Here is a 17,174-nt window from a genome sequence, read left to right as displayed (position 1 = left end):
GAACCGGCTCAGAGAGCTCGCATGTGTCGCGAGACGTAACCAGCCACGTGCGCAGCAGCGCTGCTTGCTTGCTAGACAGGGCGAAGCTGGAATGTGGGAGGTGTTTGCCAAAAAGAAAGAGCAGTTTATCCAAGGGGAAGAAGAAACCTAGGATCAACGTATCTTTTCTTGGTCTTTTTCTGTTTTAATTTTGCTGCAAGAGGCAGTTTATCCAAGGGAGCTAAAGTCAGTCTGAGATCTCTTATTTATTTTTTGGCAGCTACATGCATAACTGGCAGCCCTTTATTTTTTGGCAGCCCTACATGCATAACTGTTCTGTTCAAGTTGTGGGGAAAGGTTCAGGAAAGTTTGATTTTGCAATGCAAATCGCTGTTAGAGACTTTTTTTAAAAAAGCAGGATGCCTAAACAAATCAAAGTGGAGACACTATTGGGTCTTTCACATTAACCTCCCCCCTCTGCACACGCACAATCAGGGAAGAAGCTTGTTTCCATTCCATGACTCTCTTCTGTCTTCCTTACCCAAATAGCTAGGATTAGCAAATGGATAGCATTGCCATAGCTCAGTGCCAGTACTGGATCCTCCAGACAAATGTCCAGAACACAAATAAAAACCACGAAGAACAAATTTTTGTTTTATGAACAAGAATGCTTTAAGAAATTATGGTATCCTTTTTGAGGGGGATATGCTCCTGATTCCCCCCCCCCCCCAGGTTCCTGTTTAATCGCTGTGCTTGCTGTGCAGGTGCTTTGAAGCAAAGGTGGCAGAAGGGAGGCTCTTTGCTGCTATCAGACCGAAATACTACAATTTTTGAAACACAGTACCGAAAATCCTGTGAAGTAATAGCATCCAAAGGTTAATATCTAGCTTTACTTGAAGACCTTTATGAAAAAAGTTCCCTTGTTGTAAAGGAGATTGTGAGTAGATAAAATTGGGTACTCTTCTTGGATTTGCTTGCATATGTAATTTTTCTAAGTTTCAAAGAACTCTTCCTCAAGTGAAACAAAGACTTCTGTGAAATCCAATAAGTTGCCTGGAGTACAGTTAAGGATATCGTTTAACCTAGGCTGTATCTCATATTCTTTGATATGATAACCATTGCCTGCTGAAATGGCATCTTAATTTAGAAGTAAGTCCCAGTTCAATACAGCACTCCCCTTGTAAAAGATTTCAGGCTTAGAATGTTATATTAGCATGGCATCATATAAATTAATATTTGTTCATTACATTTTCCGGCAGGCCTTGATACATTTTATTTGGCTCTTGGAGCCAGCCCCAAAATTTAGGAGCCCTGCTCTGTTCAACGGGTGGTGGGCAAACTCACTTCTTGCCACAGCGATGCCCTTCATTCCATGGGGCTGACTCCCCACTTTGCTGCTGGCTGCTGGTAAATTTCCAGGCATAATACAAGGTCTTGGTTATAACCTATAAAGCCCTAAACAGCTTGGGCCCTGGGAGAACATCTTCGCTATGAACCACACCACCCATTGAGATCATCTGGAGAGGTTTGTCTGCAGTTGCCACCGGCTCGTCTGGTGGCTACTCGGGGACAGGCCTTCTCCATTGCTTCCCCTAGGCTTTGGAACACAGTTCCTGCTGAAATAAGAGCCTCCCCATCTCTTACAACTTTTAAAAGGGGAGTCAAGACACATTAGTTCACCCAGGCTTTTAATTAGATATTGTTTTAATCGTTTTAACTTTTTAAATTTTAATTGTTGAAATGTTTTAATCTTTTATTGCCTGTTTTTATTATCCTGTAAACCACCCAGAGATGGTTTGGGCAGTATATCAATGTATTAAATTAATAAAATAAATAAAAATAAATTCCCAATTTCTATCTATCCGGTTAAAGGCATCCCAGTCCTCCCTCAGTTCACACCAAGTGTACTTGATATCTTGATGGGAGCATCTTGAGAAACAGCAAAAACAGCTCTGTTCATATATCGGGGGTGGAGGAATGAAATCAGTAGTTTCCTTTCTTGTGCTGAGGTTGATAAGAATCAAAGTTCCTGTTTCCACAATTATTATCTCACTTAGGACAGTTGTTCTAATGATTCTGACACTGACCGCATGAGAGGCCAGATGAGGGCATTTATACACCAGTGACTTCTGACTAAACAGCCTCTCAAGATCAAAGAACAAGGCTGGAGTGGCAGTACTGTATTAAAACTGACGGCACGTATGAAATGCATAATGCTTGTAACTGTGGTTTCAAATCAAAAGTCTAGAGACTGGTACACAGTCTTACTTAAAAGGGAGAAAGATGAAAGCAGTCAAGGAGCATTTAGGGATGAGAGCTGTATAAATTTACCATAGGATTTAGCTTTTACAGTAGAAAGTTTAACCCATTTCTTCCAAACTTATCGCACAGTATCAAGGAAATAAACAGGAAGCATGTTCCCTGGATTAGTCATCTTCATAGCAGAACCTCTATTATCTGAACTTGTGTCCATGGTAGTGTTGTCACTGTTCTATTCTAGTATGCAGAGTGGGAGAAATGTCTCCTTTGCACATTCATTCCTATGAGGACAGGAGACAGGAGAGGAGAGCTGGTCTTGTGGTAGCAAGCATGACTTGTCCCCTTAGCTAAGCAGGGTCTGCCCTGGTTGCATATGAATAGGAGACTAGATGTGTGAGCACTGTAAGATATTCCCCTCGGGGATGGATCCGCTGTGGGAAGAGCAGAAGGTTCTAAGTTCCCTCCCTGGTTTCTCCAAGATAGGACAAGATTTTTTTTAATTGAACCAGCAAACTACCAAAGTATACAGTACGTTGCCAAAGCACAATTATATACAAAGTGGTTGTTTGTACATGATATATCTACAAAGATTTACACACAAGGATTTGGAAACACACAAGTTATGAAGTATATTCAGGTAGTACTGTAACTCGGGGGTGGGGGATTACAAGGCACATCAGGTAATCGGGGGGGTTACGTCCGACGTCCATTTCCACAATTTATCCCATTGCTGTTTAGAAGAGATACTCTTGTCTTTTTGCACATAACCATACAAACTTTTCCAGAAGAGATTTACTGTCTCATCTGCGTGAACCTCTTGGTCGCGTCTTCCCTCCCTATTCCTATGCAGGAGCATTGCATAAATGACATAAGGTTTACTAACCTGATTACGAGAAGGGGAACGTTCCAATTCCCTAGTATGAGGGTACCCGTTCCGTCCCGTTTCCTTGAACGTTTCTTTCTGGGACATCGATAAGAGGTTCTATCGCTCAAACCCAAGGTTAGTTCTTCCCAAGTCTGTTTTTCCAAATCAGGCCACTCTAACAGCTTGCTTACTCCCTGCCACACTCTTTTGGCGACCACACACTCTTTTAAGAGATGTGAGTGGGTTTCCCTGAATGTTTTACCTAGTTCACTAGCTTTCTGTTTGCAGGTGATTTTAGGGCACTCTTGCTGGTCCTCTGGGAGCCATGGCTTAGCCGCATTAAGTGGTAGTACTTGATGGTATAAGCGCCACCTTGTTTCCCATAAATGGAAAGGGACTTTTTTCTCTTTAAAGAGAGCGATAGGGTGATCGGGTTGCAACAAGTACTGTGAAGTGCGGTGTTTGTAGCGTTTACGTTCTAAATCAGGTTTTAAGAAACCCACTTCTAGAATCTCTCCATAAATTGTTTTCCTTAGCTGCTAAATTGAGGAGCATCCTTTAAATAGATCCGGTTCAACCTTCCATTTTTAAAGTGTGAATAACAAATCTCTCAAGTAGTCTGGGTGTTCTCTTTTTAATACTTGTGTGATATTGGCATTGAAAGATCCTTTCCCCCACCATGCTATGCCCCATGCTGACTTGTGCCAACGCAGAGCGAAAAGCAAGACCCAGGTTTTTTGCAGGAGGTTGGACATATCATGGACATTCACGAAAATCCAGTTTCCAAAATTGTAGGACATGAATTCAGTTACAAAATAGGGTTGCAGGGCAGGTAGGGCTAGGCCTCCCCGCTCAACCTCCTTAAATGCTACCGCACGGGCCAAAGGGAAGGACGCTGTGTGCCATACTAGACAGAAGATATGGCTTTCAACTCTCCGAAGGAGATCGAGCGGGGGAGGATAGACTACCGCCAGGTTATGCACTGGGGGTATCAGGTAAGTCCGGATGTAAACCGCTTTGGATGAGAGAGATTCCTGCCTGCAACCTTGGAGAAGCTGCTGCCAGTCTGTGAAGACAATAATGAGCTAGATGGACCTATGGTCTGACTCAGTATATGGCAGCTTCCTATGCTCCATCATCTCTGCAGGAGGAGTCCAACTGTCAAAGAAAGACCACACCTGCACACTTGCTTTAGAGCAAGTTGGGGAGTGAATATCAGTGTAACCTATCGGGGAGAGGAAGCGGAATAATAATAATAATAATAATTATTATTATTATTATTATTATTATTACATTTATATCCTGCTCTTCCTCCAAGGAGCCCAGAGCGGTGTACTACAAACTTGAGTTTCTCTTTCACAACAACCCTGTGAAGTAGGTTAGGCTGAGAGAGAAGTGACCGGCCCAGAGTCACCCAGCTAGTTTCATGGCTGAATGGGGATTTGAACTCGGGTCTCCCTGCTCCTAGTCCCGCACTCTAACCACTACACCACGCTGGGAACATTACCCCAGCAGCAAGGGCTGCCTGCCTAGAAATGAGCTCCGGAGAGTTCCTGGCAGTGGCAGTCTGCGGACCAGCGGTTGAGAAACACCATCCTAGAGCACATAGGGTGCTTTTGTGTGCATCCATTGGTCAGAATGTGTGCATTGTGGTCTATTTACAGGAATGGCACAAGTGGTACACCATAGACCACTTCATGTATTCTGCGCATGTCGAGACCAGATACCACAATCATGTACAGTGAACATCTGTGTAAGGCAGCTGTCTTCCCCATAATACCTGGTCATTATATATTAGCCATTCAACAAACATTTAGTGCTAGTAACGGTAGGTAGCACATACTGTTTGGTCAACTGTCCTAAGTATATTAGAGTTATAATGATGCTGTTAGCATTGAAATCGTTTTCTGGGAACAGCTCTGATTAAAACCTGATTTAAAATCCATTTCCAATCAGTGATTAATGAGTAAATGAACACTTAAATCCTTCTGCCTGCAACTGAAACTAAGACAATAACCAGTTGACCTGCTCTTAACAAAAAGACAGTCATTATTAGAATTAACTCAATTTAGTCTTTATCTTCTCTTTATTTGTTGCTTGAATTGCCAAAGAAATACTCAAGGGGGGCAGGGGAGACTTCCTTATTTATCCAAATGTGTTTATGTAAAGGGAGTGTTTTTTAATCATTTATTTTTCAAAAACAAAATATACAGATATAATTAAAATGATATACAAAACATATTAAAGTCCCCTTATAAATCCATTCACGAATCAATAATCAGATTTATGCATATGACAAAGACACTAAGATAGTTTTAGACAAAATGCATATAAGGCAATGTAATTTGTCTTTATCCCACTAGATTAAGAATCCATTTAAATCATAAAGAAAACCAGACTTCAAAGTCTTACAAAATATAGTCTGCAAACTATTGTCTGCATAATCAGAACTTCTAATAAGCAGAAGTACAGATTGTGGAAATTAACCTTAATATAAAGCTACAGATGTAGACCAATATAAAAGGATGTCAATCCAACTTCAATACAGTGAATCCACAGGTGCAGGAGAACCAGTTATCTATTTGGTGGGATTGAGTGATCTTGCACACAGGGATCCCTAAGGGTGTAAGATCTGTATTTATCTGGAGCCTAAGCTTCCCCTAGCCACCTAATGGTGCAGCAGGGAAGTAACTTGCCTAGGGAGCAAACGGTTGCTGGTTCGAATCCCCACTGGTATAACACCTATATCGAGCAGCAGTGTGGGATGCAAAAAGGCTCATATGTCCCAATAAACCGATGCAAAAAGTGATTTTTTAAACCTCGGATATAAATCAGGCTGCACTCTAACACGCAGTGAAAAACCCAAATCGTGTGTGTAGTGCTCCCCGATAGCTCGCAGGGACTTCGGAGTAAATCTGGCCGATATGTGAATGCACCCCCTCCATTCTGGAGGAGATGCGAGCTAAAGGGCCTTCTCTGTAGCTACCCCCAGCTTGTGGAATGCACTCCCGGCAAGTCCAAATCTGTAGTTTGGACTCGTCGTCGGCCTTCAAGAGAGTCCTAAAAGACTTACTTTTTGGGCTGGCCTTCCAAGGTTTTTACATTGTTTTTAAGCATTTTTAAATTGGGTTTAAATGGCTCTGAACTGTTTTAAACTTGGTTTTTATATTGTTTTCATTGGTTTTAAATTGTGTTTGTTTTTGAATTTTACTTGTTGTGCAAGAGCCTTTGGATGGGGCAGTATTAAGATGTAATAAATAGATAAAATAAAATAAAAGCCCTGTGTGAAAAACTCCCAGCATGATAACCATAACCTTCCACCTCTGTGGTCATCTCTCCCTGGCAATGGTCAGCATGGTGTGCGTGGGGCACACCAATCAGTATTTAACTAGATTTGAAGACTCAAGATCAGAAATCAGAGCAGAGGCCCCCCAAATGGCAGGGCCGTAAGCCAAGGCGGCCCAAGGCATTTTGCTGCCTGCATTGAAGGCGAGTACAGCAGGCCCCCATCTGTCCGTGGGTGATCGCCATTTTCCGGCCATGCTGCTGAGGCAGTGGCTACATGAGAACAGCCTCGGACTATGCAGCCAAGCCAGGCAGTGGTGGCAGGGATATCCCCAGAACACCCCAGTGGAGCAAGGAGGGCGAAATGAACAACTTGTCCTGGACTGGTGGGGGTGAGGAAGTCTTCTGGAAGCAGCAGGGAGGCCTATGGTGCAGCACCTGTGGTGGTGGGAAGCCAATGCTTGTCATCCCCTGCTTATGCCTGAGGCGACCACCTCACCTTGTCTCATGGTAGGGCCATAAGGATAGGGACATACGGATTGGTGTTATACTGAGTCAGACCACGGGCCCATCTAGCTCGGAATTGTCTACACTGACTGGCAGCAGCTCTCCAAGGTTTCAGGCAGGCCCTACCTGGAGAAGCCAGGGAGTGAATCTGGGACCTGGTAGAGCAGGTGTGCTACCACTGAACTATGGCCCCATCCTTAAGGGCAATATCTTACAGCGGATTGTGCTCACATGTAGTCACCCATCCAAATGCACACCAGGGCAGACCCTGCTTAGCAAAGGGAATAATTCATGCTCGCTACTGCAAGACCAGCTCTTCTCCCCATATTTACCGGGAGGAGATTGACTATTCTTCTGCTCTCTACTAAACCTGGTTGCCCTAAGTATGATCCTTAGAACCCTAAGGCTGTCCATTTGCTTTCAAAAGAGACTAGAGCCACACTCTGCAGGCACAAAGGAGGGAAAGACACTGGAAGAGGCAAACTGTCAGACGACAGGCCGTCAATCCTATAAGCCATAGCCATTTGCAGAATAGCTGACAGGAGACCAGATAAAAGTTTTATATATATTTCAAATGTAACATGAACAAGAGCTTAAAATCTGTCACCTCCAGCTGGTGGCTGTAGCTGGGAAATCTGGCGTTACTGCAATTCCGCACGTTTGTCAGTAGCAGAGCTTTTTTCACAGAATGGAGATGATAATTAGTGATCTGAGATCTGAAACCATTCCTACGCTAAGCGGGGGGCGTGGGGGGAGCTTATTAGCAAAGCAAGAGGACTTTCCAATGCCATATAGCAGTGTTCTAAGCGAGAAGCATACTAATGCATGCATTTCAGTGGAATTCTGGTTTTTACTCAATGGGGACTGATTTAAGCTGTGCTCGGACTGGATCTCTTGACAGGATGACAGATTTCAGGTTTCTCTTTCTTAAAAGAATGTTGAATTTGTGCCATTGCACCCACATCCGTGAAATAAATAGGGATGTGCCCGAAAGTACTTCAGCGCCGGCGGGGGTGGTTCTTTAAGGGCGGGGGAGGGTGCACTCACCCCTCCCGCCGCATTTCCCCCACCGGCGCTCCGTTAATTTCAATCCCCTCAGTGTTCCTCCCTTCCGCCCCGTTACTGTCATCGGCCGGAAGTGGCTGGAAGTACCGATCGCATCTGCACCCATCACGTGTGTGTGTGTGTGCCCGTCTGCCATGCGCACGCGACGGGTGCACGCGCGATCAGTATTTCTGGCCACTTCTGGCCGATGATGGCAACGGGGCGGCAGGGAGGAAAGCTACCACCCCGAGGGGATTGAAATTAACAGACCGCCGAGGGGTCCCCCACCCTTAAAGAACCACCCCCACCAGCACCGAAACGGCCTCTGGAGCCGAAACGTTTTGGAGGCCTTTATAATGGCCTCCAAAACATTTCGGGCTCAAGCCTAGAAATACATTAGGTGACCCACTCTCATCCCTTTCAAATGATAATGTTCCAGTGGATTGTGGCTGTTGCATATTCTCTCCGGGGCGTCATTATCGCCGAACAATTAAATCGAACAAATAAATAAATAAAATTTGGGGCTAGCCCATGGGGCCCCAGTGAATTGCTCAGAGCCCCAAATCTCATCAGCAACCTCCCTCCTCCATGGCGTCTTCCAGAAAGGAAGTGCAGCAGTGGGGGCAGCTGCACAGAGCAGGGGAGAGAGCTCCTAGCCTCACCTCACTCTCTGCTGCCTCCACCGTCATAGGTAGAAATAACATAGAAACATTTGAAATCATTCTTTGGGGGCATGATTGAGTTTAATTATCAGTTCAGTTCAATTTTATTACAGTCATTGACCAGAAAAGAGAACATAAACAATACAAATAACAATGTCAATATAACAAATATAAATAAAATAAAGGAATAAGATTATAATTAACAATGGTAAAATATCCAACTAAGGAGTATTCATAACCTCCAAAAGTATCCTACCCACAATGTAACAAAATTTGGCAACCTTCCACAATCTGGCTATGTTCTGTTCAGCTAAAAGATGAGATAAACATAAATTATCATCCAAATCTGGGACTAAGGCAAGTTCAAGGCAAATAAGCTCAAATCTAGCATCATCTAGCATCAGTGTAAAATAACATGGGCCGTACTTTCCTTCTTTCCCGAAACACATGGGCACACCCGATCTTCCTGGGCGATACCATGAAACCTTCCTTCTAGCACTGCTGTGTGCAAAGCATTGCAACGGGCTAAAGTCAGACCCCGACAAGTTTAATTTCCAAAAGTGGGCTTTGGGCCCGGGATCTTTTGCTGTAAGTACCTTGCAACTGTTGGAGATGCACCTCCTGATGGCATCGACTCTCAGCACCAGCAACCTATTGACCACTAGGGGCAGTAGGGGTAGAGGTAGGGAGCAAGGGGATTCCCTCTCTGGCCACATTTTCTCTACTCTACTTCCCCCTTTTTAGACTGATAGTCCGAGGTTTCGTGCTCTCACCTGGTTCTAGTGTTGTGAGAGAGGGAGAAAAATTTCTCTCTGTCTACCCTCTCCACTCCATGCATAATTTTATACACTTTGATCATGTCTCCCCTTAGTCGCCTCTTTTTCAAGGTAAAGAGCTCCAGACGCTGTAGCCTAGCCTCATAAAGAAGGTGCTCCAGGCCCCTGATCAACTTGGTTGCCCTCTTCTGCACCTTTTCCAGTTCTAAAATATCCTTCTTAAGATACGGTGACCAAAGCTGTACGCAGTACTCCAGATGTGGCCGCACCATAGATTTGTATAAGGGCATTATAATATTAGCATTTTATTTTCAGTCCCTTTCCTAATGATTCCTAGCATTGAATTAGCTTTTTTCACAGCTGCCGCGCACTGAGACAACACTTTCAATGAGCTGTCCGCCACGACCCCAAGATCTCCTGGTCAGTCACTGACTGCTAGATCCCATCAGCTTATAAGCTAAGTTGGTGGTTTTTTGCCCCAATGTACATCACTTTACACTTGCTTAGATTGAACCACATTTGCCATTTTGTCGCCCAGTCCCCTAGTTTGGAGAGATCTTTTTGGAGTTCCTCACAATCTGTTGTGGATTTCACTACCCTGCAAATTTGTTTAGTGTCACCTGCAAACTTGGCCACTTTGCTGGTCACCCCAAACGCGAGATATCGGAGAACAGTACACACACAATTCGGGTTTTTCACTGCGCGTTAAAGTGTAGCCCAATTATTATTATTATTATTATTATTATTATTATTGTTGTTGTTGTTGTTGTTGTTGTTTACACAGTCAGACAGGTGTTATTGACTGGTATGTTTTATACAGACATCGAGTCCTTCCCAAGGACCTGGGATGGCTGAATTTTATTATTAATGGTGTTGCTGTTATTATAGATATCGTCGCAGAATATAGGCTGTTCCCAATAAAGTTGCTTTTTGTAGTTGGCTGATGGTGATTTCTGTGGTCCTTATGGTGTTGAGGTGCTCTTCAAGTTGTTTTGGAATTGCACCTAGGGCACCAATTACCACTGGGATTATTTTAGTCTTTTTCTGCCACAGCCTTTCAATTTCAATTTGTAGATCTTTGTATTTTGTGATTTTTTTGTATTTCTTTTTCTTCTATTCTGCTGTCCCCTGGTATTGCTGTGTCGATTATTTTCACTTGTTTTTCTTTCTTCTCGACTACAGTTATATCTGGTGTACTGTGTGGCAGATGTTTGTCTGTTTGTAGTTGGAAGTCCCATAATATTTTTGCATCTTCATTTTCTACAACTTTTTCAATTGTATGGTCCCACCAATTTTTGGCTACAGGTAGCTTGTATTTTTTTGCAGATGTTCCAGTGTATCATCCCTCATGCCTTTGTTTGTAGTCAGTCTCAGCATGACAAGGTAGCAGGGATGGTACACTGGAACATCTGCAAAAAATACATATTATTATTATTATTAATTCAATTTCTATACCGCCCTTCCAAAAATGGCTCAGGGCGGTTTACAAAGAGAAATAATAAATAAATAAGATGGATCCCTGTCCCCAAAGGGCTCACATTCTAAAAAGAAACACAAGATAGACACCAGCAACAGCCACTGGAGGGATGCTGTGCTGGGGGTGGATAGGGCCAGTTACTCTCCCCCTGCTAAATAAAGAAAATCACCACGGTAAAAGGTGCTTCTTTGGCCAGTTAGCAGGAATCTCAGGTGGGGGGAAAAGTCTCAGGTGTGGAACAGCACAGCACAGCATCCCTCCAGTGGTTGTTGCTGGTGTCTACCTTACATTTCTTTTTAGTTGTGAGCCCTTTTGGGATAGGGAACCATCTTATTTATTTTTCGGTCTAAACAGCTTTGAGAACTATTTTGTTGTTGAAAAGTGGTATGTAAACATTTGCAATAATGATAATATTCTTTCCTTTTATGCTTCAGCTTCCAGCTATCTTCATAGTGCATTTGACAGATGTCTTGCCAGCCAAATGAATGTGAATTACTAATGTGAATTTCAGGGCTATCTGCAAAACCAGTAAGGTAGTATAGGAAGACTTGGAACAGCCCATTTAGATCAGAGCCCAAGCCTTTGGAGTGATAGGATTTGTAACCAGGGAAGCCACGGTTGGGAATTCCTGAGCCAGATAAACCCCAAAAAGAGGGAAACTGAGTGATGCACTTATGCAGCAAACTTTCTTATGCATATGGCTGCACACCTCTGTCTGTTCCTGAACGTAGATTCATGCCAACAAAAATCAGTGGCCTTTCCCTTAAACTGAACTTTGCAAACTTTTGCTGTATCTTGAATGTAAGATCCAGCAAAAGGAACTAATTAAATAAGTTCAGATCTTACCGAATGAGACCAAACTCTGTAGGAGACATCCTTGGTAGGACAGGCTGTTTCATCCACAACTTGCAAAGGACTTTATCTGCATTTCCTGGTGCTTCTTGAGCAACTTTAGTGCTTAATGTGTGATCTCTAGAAAGACAGAGCCTTCATCTTTACCTGTGTTGTATCTCACAGGTACAGATGCCAAATTACTGTAACATAAAAAGGCATATATAAATATCAAATTAAAGGGATATATATATATATATATATATATATATATATATATGGAGAGAGAGAGAGAGAGAGCCCGCACATATCTGCAAAATCCTTTTTACAGCCTTTAGAGTATCAAAGGCTTGGTCTTGAAAGCGAGTTTGAAGGTAAAAGTCTGTGTCCTGTTGTTACTTCTGCTGTTGAGATGAAAGGATTTTTAATTTTATCTGGAATGCTTAAAGTTCACCAATACAGTATGTGTCTCACATGCCTGCAGCCTGATCCTTCCTTCAAAGCTGAAAACACATTTTATTCAACCATCACTTTTTGTTTGGAAACCCAGGAGATGCCACTCATCTTTCTCCAGGCAGTGCTAATGGTCAGCCAGATGACCTAGCTGAAAGGCACTAGGGATTCAGAACGTGATGGAAGTGCATGATTAACCTCCACCCAATGTGCTCATGTAACCCCAGGATCTTTGTTTGGAAGGGTGTGTTTGGATGCTCATTATCAGCGTTGGACCCCAGACACTTTAGCAGTAAAAGGGCGAGGAGCCATTCTTCAGGCTCAGGCACTTTTTAGCACAGGGAGCAAGATACATGGATATCATGAGGTTCCAGAGTCTTGCTCTCTGTGTCAGGCCTGGACAACTGTCAGAAATGTGGCAAACAGGGATGTGCAAAAAAAAAAAGATTGAATCAATTCAAATTTGAATTAAATTCAAATTGATATAACTCAAAATTGATTGCACAGAATAGAATTTGTTCAAATTGATTTGAATTAGTCTGAACTCAAATTGAATTCTCTCTAATTCAATTTGAATTCGCCCAAATTCGAACTGATTTGAACGAATCCCATTCTGTGCAAGCAGTTTCAAATAGATTCAAATCCGATTCAGATTTGAATAGATTGAATTTTTTGCACATCCTTAGTGGCAAATCTGTTTCAGCCACTGTCATGTGCCCAGCTCCTCAGTCTGAAAAATTCTTTGTTCAATGAAGATTTAGCTGCTAAAAAGTACTTGAGCCTGCAGAATGGCTCCTCATCCTTTTACTGTTAAGGTATCTGGGGTCCACTGTTGATGATGAGTATCCAGGCTCATAGATGTGAAGAACTGGTTGACTGAAAATTGTTTATGTCTTTATATGTTGCTTGGTCTGGGGGGTTGGCAAGTTTCGCACCAGGTTCTTGATACAGGTACAGGTACTTGGGTTGGTGGGAGGAGTTCTGTAGATGTGTGTTGTAGAGTCAGTTGGAAGTTAACTGTCGAGGAAGAAACTGGGAGAAAAGGTAAAGGTACTGTGTGCCGTCGAATCGGTGTCAACTCCTGGTGACCACAGAGCCGTATGTTGTCTTTGGTAGAATAGAGGAGGGGTTTACCATTGTCATATCCTGCGCAGTATGAGATAATGCCTTTCAGCATCTTTCCTATATCGCTGCTGCCCGATATAGGTGTTTCCCATAATCTGGGAAAAATACCAGTGGGGTTTTGAACCGGCAACCTCTGGTTTGCTAGTCAAGTCATTTCCCTGCTGTGCCATTAGGTGACTACAGGAGAAAAGGATACAGGCTAAATAGCCAAAATTTCGTAGCGGTTAGAATGGTGGACTATGGCCAGGAAGACTCGAGTTCAAATTCAGCCATGATGCTTTCTGGGTGACTCTGGGCCAGCCACTTATCTCTCAGCCTAACCTACCTCACAGGGTTGTTGTAAGGATAAACATAACCTCTGGGCTTCTTGGAGGAAGAGTGGGATATAAAAGTAAATAAATAAATAAAATAAAGGATAGAACACTGTAACTGATTGTGCTTTGAACTGTATTTCTTGGAACGGATCAACTTTGGTTTCATTCATTTTGTTTTTCTTTGTGAAAAAAGAAATCCTTTTTTATTTTTAAAATATATATTTTTAATGGCTTCCTTGACAGTACCCGTTAGCCATGCTGGCATCTTCCTGGACTTAGTGGTACCTTTCCTCTTTTTGGCTTTTTGGGTATACAATCTAACTGGGCTTCTAGTACTGTGGTTTTGAGTAAACTCCATGCACTCTGGAGCGAAGTGACTCTCCTGTTTTTCCCTTTCAGCTTCCTTTTCACCATACTCCTCATTTTAGAGAAGTTTCCTCTTCTGAAATTCAAAATGTCTGTGTTAGACTTCCTTGGTGATTCTCTCCCCACATGTATGCTGAATTTGATGGCAATATGGTCACTGTCCCCTAAAGGGTCGATGACACCGACATCACGCACCAGGTCCTGGGTACCACTCAGAATTAAGTCCAAGGTTGCCTTCTCTCTAGTCAGTTCCAAGACCAACTGTTCTAGGGCACAGTCATTTAGCGTATCTAGAAATTTGACCTCTTTGTCATGACCTGACTGTGAATTTACCCAGTCTGTGTGTGGGTAATTGAAGTCACCCATGATTACAGCCCTGCCTCTCCTTGACGCCTCCCTGGTTTCCTGCTGCAACTCCCAGTCACTGTCAGCATTTTGATCAGGAGGGCGATAGCACGTCCCCAGTAGCACGTTCCCTTTCAGGCCTTGTACTGTTACCCACAGGGTTTCTGTGGAGGACTCCAGTCCACCCTGGTTTTCTAGCTTGTTACATTCTATGCCTTCTTTAACATACAGTGCTACTCCACCTCCAAGGCGCCCCTCCCTGTCCTTTCTATAGAGTTTATACCCAGGGATAACAGTGTCCCACCGGTTCTCACTGTTCCACCATGTTTCTGTTATGCCCACTATATCTATTCCTGCGTTAGCAACCAAGCACTCCAGCTCACCCATTTTGGCTCAGAGGCTTCTGGCATTGGCATATAAGCACCTATACGCTGAATCTCTCCCCGGATGTATGCTATTCTTTTGACTCTTTGACCTGCTGGCACAGGCTCCCGTCTGCTCTTTATGCGGTTCTGCTCTGTCTCCTTCTGTTTTATCTGAATCCTTTGCACCCTCGCACTTTAAAGGATGGCTTTTGCCAAACGGGATACTGCCCAGCTCCCATCGGCTATTCCTCAGGCGTCATTTTAAAAGCTGCTCTGCAACCTTTTTGATTTTAAGCGCCAGCAGTCTGGTTCCGTCTTGGTTCAAGTGCAGCCCATACCTTTTGTACAGGCCTTGCTTACCCCAAAATGTATCCCAGTGCCTAACCCCTCCTCCCTAAACCCCTCCTCCCAGCATCAGCGTCTCATCCACGCATTGAAACCCCTCAGCTCTGCCTGTCTCACTGTACTTGCGCGTGGAACAGGTAGCATTTCTGAGAATGCTACCTTGAGGGTCTTGGACTTCAATACGCTACCTATCAGCCTTAATTTGGCTTCCAGGACCTCCCTACTACATTTCCCCACATCATTGGTGCTGACGTGCACCACAACAGCTGTCTCCTCCCCAGCATTGCCTAAGAGCCTATCTACACGCTGCGTGATGTCTGCAACCTTCGCACCAGGCAGGCAAGTCACTGTGCGGTCAACACGTGAGTCACAAACCCATCTCCCTATACCTCTAATGATCGAATCACCCACTACAAGGAGGCCCTCACTCCCCAGAGGAGTATCCCCTGTGCGAGAGGATATGGGCTCATCATCCATGGAAGGGGTCCCTTCTAAAGGAGCATTTCCCTCTTCCTCAGACCGATGTCCTCCTTGCCCAAGACCTTCATTCTTCCTGACAGCAGAGGAGCTATCAGCCCTGGAGTGGGATGCCTCTATCCCATCCCTGAAGGTCTCATCCACATGCCTCTCTGTCTCTCTGAGCTTCTCCAGATCTGCCACCTTGGTCTCAAGGGAACAAACTTGCTCCCTGAGAGCCAGGAGCTCTTTGCACCATGCACACACCCATGACTTCTGCCCATGGGGCAAATACTCATACATGTGGCACTCTGTGCAATACACTGGGAAGTGCCCCCTCCCCAGCTGGCCTTCTATCTTCATACTGTTGCTCAACTACAACTCCCATCTTTCCCAGCTACAATTTATTGTGGCTGGGGGTGATGGGAGTTGTAGTTCAGCAACGTCTGGATAAACCCTGGTTGGGAACCGCTGCTCTAAGGGGATGAGGCCGCTCTAAGAAGAGCATCTGCATGCAGATTTTAGAAGGCTCCAAGTTGCCCCCCTGGCATCTCCAAGATAGTCCTGAGGGAGACTCCTGCCTACAGCCTTGGAGAAGCCACTGCCAGTCTGGGTAGACAATACTGAGTGAGATGGATCAATGGCCTAGCTGTCAGGGATGTCAAACTGTGGCCCTTCTGCAGTTGTTGGCCTACAACTCCCATCATCCCTGGCTATTGGCCACTGTGGCTGGGGATTATGGGAGTTGTAGTCCAAAAACAGCTGGAGGGCCACAGTTTGACATCCCTGTGAGGTGCTGAAGGGTCAAGGAGATCGAGGAGGGTGTCGGCTAATTCAGCATTGTCCCCTGTCCTCTGTCACTAAATGGGTTCCAGAGGTCTCAGAAATATGGGACGGTAGACTGACCTCCCCATCCAATCCTTCCCTGAAGATTCTTCTAGAAGTCCTTAAAAATTCAGTGATTAAACTGTTCTCATGATGCTATTTCTATAACTGCAAGAAATGCCTTAGCCAATAAAGCATAATATATGGGCGTGGGAAGGAGGTCTTGCTGCAGCGTGGGTCTGATGAGTAATAACTGGAGGCCTGGGAGAGGATTAAGAGCTTAGCCAAAGGCACTGAAGGAAGACAGCGGCAGTCCAAGGGTCAAGTCCATGTTTGGATCACTTGTTGGTTAATTTGGAGCTAGATTCCCAAGCCAATTCCTTCCACTGCACAAGAGACAAGTATATTGGATGTGAATGTATCCCATGGCCGTCTGGCAAGGTCCAGTTCTGTCCTGGAATGAATTATAATGTCTAAGGGTGGCTTCAGATCTGTGTCTACTAAAAGCTGCATTCCACCCCCCTTGTGTGTCAAAGTGACCCCCGTCTCAACTAAACATAGGGGGCTCATGTCTCAGGGCACAACTTCATGTGCTATCAGAAAAATCCATGATCAGAGAACGTCCCACAGTTTGCAGTTTGAATAGCTGTTGTGGGAGGCCTGGATCTGATCAAAACTACAGTGGAGGCATCGTGGTGTGGGGTCCTGGCGACTGGAATAAAACCACCACATTCTTTTCTTATTTTAGTTGTCTTTGGAGTGGTATGAGCTTCTCATCATGTTTCTAGTTTATTGTAGGCTGCAAAGACTCTGCACCTTTCTTCTTCTTCTGGGAAGCTGCCAAAAGCAGCCCCTCTCAGCAGCACCATTGAATCCACGAAGAACCTAGAAACAT

The sequence above is a fragment of the Hemicordylus capensis genome, chromosome 4, assembly GCF_027244095.1.
Source record: "Hemicordylus capensis ecotype Gifberg chromosome 4, rHemCap1.1.pri, whole genome shotgun sequence".
In the NCBI taxonomy this organism is placed as follows: Eukaryota; Metazoa; Chordata; class Lepidosauria; order Squamata; family Cordylidae; genus Hemicordylus; species Hemicordylus capensis.
Note: the sequence above shows the minus strand (reverse complement) of the source record.